Here is a 2,677-nt window from a genome sequence, read left to right as displayed (position 1 = left end):
AAACATTATATTGTTTTTGCATTATTAATTTTAATTAAACTTTACCACGAATATAAAATCTTTAACGACAAATAATAATCGGACTATTTTTTTATAATTTCCACTTTAATCTCATAATTTATAATAATTATTTCAAATATAATTAGCATTCGAGTAATTCATTGAAACATTGTTATTCTAGCAATTTCATTAATCACTTTTATTTATATAATATTTTTTGTGTATTTCTACCTATAGACCATATATTCCCAATAAGAATGAATAATGTATACAGTTTTTTTTGCACATTTAACAAGTAACATTACTCAAGTGTGTCACACGCCGATTTTTTTGAAAGTGTGTACACATAGAACTTCAAAAAATATTTGTGTCGTATTTTTTTATTTTTGCTCATAAAGCGTTTTAAGAGTATAATAGGGACCACCTTCGAAATATTAACCTTCTACACCCTATAAACGTTATCCTGAATGGTTTTTGCACCAAAATAATATCTTTAGGAGTTTTCAGGGTTTTCTGGTCTGTATTTTTACAAAAAATTGACGTGCATAATTTAAAGGATTATTATACATAGAATTGAGAAGGTTAATATTTCGAGGGTAGTTTCTACTCTTAAAACGCTTTATAAGCAAAAATAAAAAAACACGACACAAATATTTTTCAAAGTTCTACATGTGTGCATAGTTTCGAAAAAATCGGCGTATGACATTTGGGCAGTATTACTTGTAGGTACTACAACCCGGGGCCCTTTAACCGCTTGATACGTCGATGGTCCTCCAAAAACATGGCGGCGAATCGGAAACCAATAGATCAAAGGTGCCGACAGAGAGTGAGCATACTAGTTATACTATGCCGTCACTGTGGCGGGCCGTGGCGGCCATGTTTGGGATGAAACCGGAAATTCATGGCCATAAGGCGCGAAATGTTCAAATACTATTAAAATAGATGCAAACCAAAATACTTGTTTTTGATAATTTTTTTTTATGTTAGCGTTAATGTAACAAATATTTTCTATCAAGAAGACATAATTATTTTTAAAATGAAATTTATTAAAGTAGGAATGGAATTTATTTATGATTGAAAATAATAAAGAATCTTATTCATGAAGATAATAAAATCATAAGTTATACATTAAGCATTAAGTGCTAAATAGATAAAAAACAGGTAGAATAATGTCCATCAATGCATTATTAATTATATTGCGCAACATATATAATATTATATATATATATATATATATATATATATATATATATATATGTAGGTCTAGAGGTATGTTCCGGGACTGTTTACGTTTTTTGAAATGTACAGTCCTGGAATATAACGCATATATATGTAATCAGATTCAAAAAATTGTCCCGAAACGTGCCGTAGGACATGAATTTTTTCCAGGACAGTCCTGGAAACTGCCAAATGTCCTGGAATATACCGATGTAAAAAAATAAAAGTCCCGGAACATACTTCCGGACCTACATATATATATATACCTATATACAGGGTGTCCGAAAAATCGCCTACTCCACTTCGGGAGGTGATTCGGGACCCAAAAACAAGCAAAAAAGTTCATACAAACATAGGTCCGGAAATGAGCCGTTTCCGAGTTATAGCCACTTTTATGTTCAAAAATCGTAAATTTTTATTTTTAATTTTTTTTAATTACAATTACCAAATTCTCTCAAGTTTCTGTCTACATTTCGAAAAGACGCTATTCCCGGTACATCTTGATTTGGAAAAGACTGGATGTATAATCTTCTTGCCTCGGCAGCATTACTTTAAGCAAGACCATACATAAGATGCATATCAGCTATCTAATTCATTAAAACTTAAACGATCCATTGATATGAATACGGAAATATTAGATACAACCTAAAAGTAAGGTGTTGTTAAATAATAATTTGAAACTTATTGAAAAGCCGTGATTTACTTACTGATTTTGAATAGGCGTGAAAACAACTGATTTCAAGTAGCCGTGAAAACAACTGATTTTGAATAGCCGTGAAAACAACTGATTTCAAGTAGCCGTGAAAACAACTGATTTCTTTTAAAAATAATGTAATCGTATTTACAAATATTGAAAAATTGAAAAAAAAAATAAAAAAATTAAAATTAAAAAAATTAAAAATATTTAAAAATAAAAATTTTCAATTTAAGAAATAATTAAGAAAGAAGGATGCCAAGCGGATTCTAAATTACGATTTTTGAACATAAAAGTGGCTATAACTCGGAAACGGTTCATTTCCGGACCTATGTTTGTATGAACTTTTTTGCTTGTTTTTGGGTCCCGAATCACCTCCCGAAGTGGAGTAGGCAATTTTTCGGACACCCTATATATATATATATATATATATATATATATATATATATATATATATATATATACAGGGTGTATCATTTTAAGTGATTCAGCTGAATATCTCTTAAAGTAAAAAAGATTGGAAAAATTGTTTCAGACAAAAGTTGTTTGGTTTCAAGGGGTACATAAGATGGTGTCATTAGTTTCACCTTAAATAGTTGCTTGAAGGTCACGTAAAGGTCACCTTCAATTTTTTAAATAGAACCACCTACTTTTTATTACATATTCTTGTAGCTTATCTCGAGGGCTTTCCAAAACACTATAAGAAAGTATTTTTTCATTAAGAACTTTTGGAATTATAAGGCTTGAAAGTTCTAGTATTTTGAC

This window comes from Temnothorax longispinosus, chromosome 1 (assembly GCF_030848805.1).
Source record: "Temnothorax longispinosus isolate EJ_2023e chromosome 1, Tlon_JGU_v1, whole genome shotgun sequence".
NCBI lineage: Eukaryota > Metazoa > Arthropoda > Insecta > Hymenoptera > Formicidae > Temnothorax > Temnothorax longispinosus.
Note: the sequence above shows the minus strand (reverse complement) of the source record.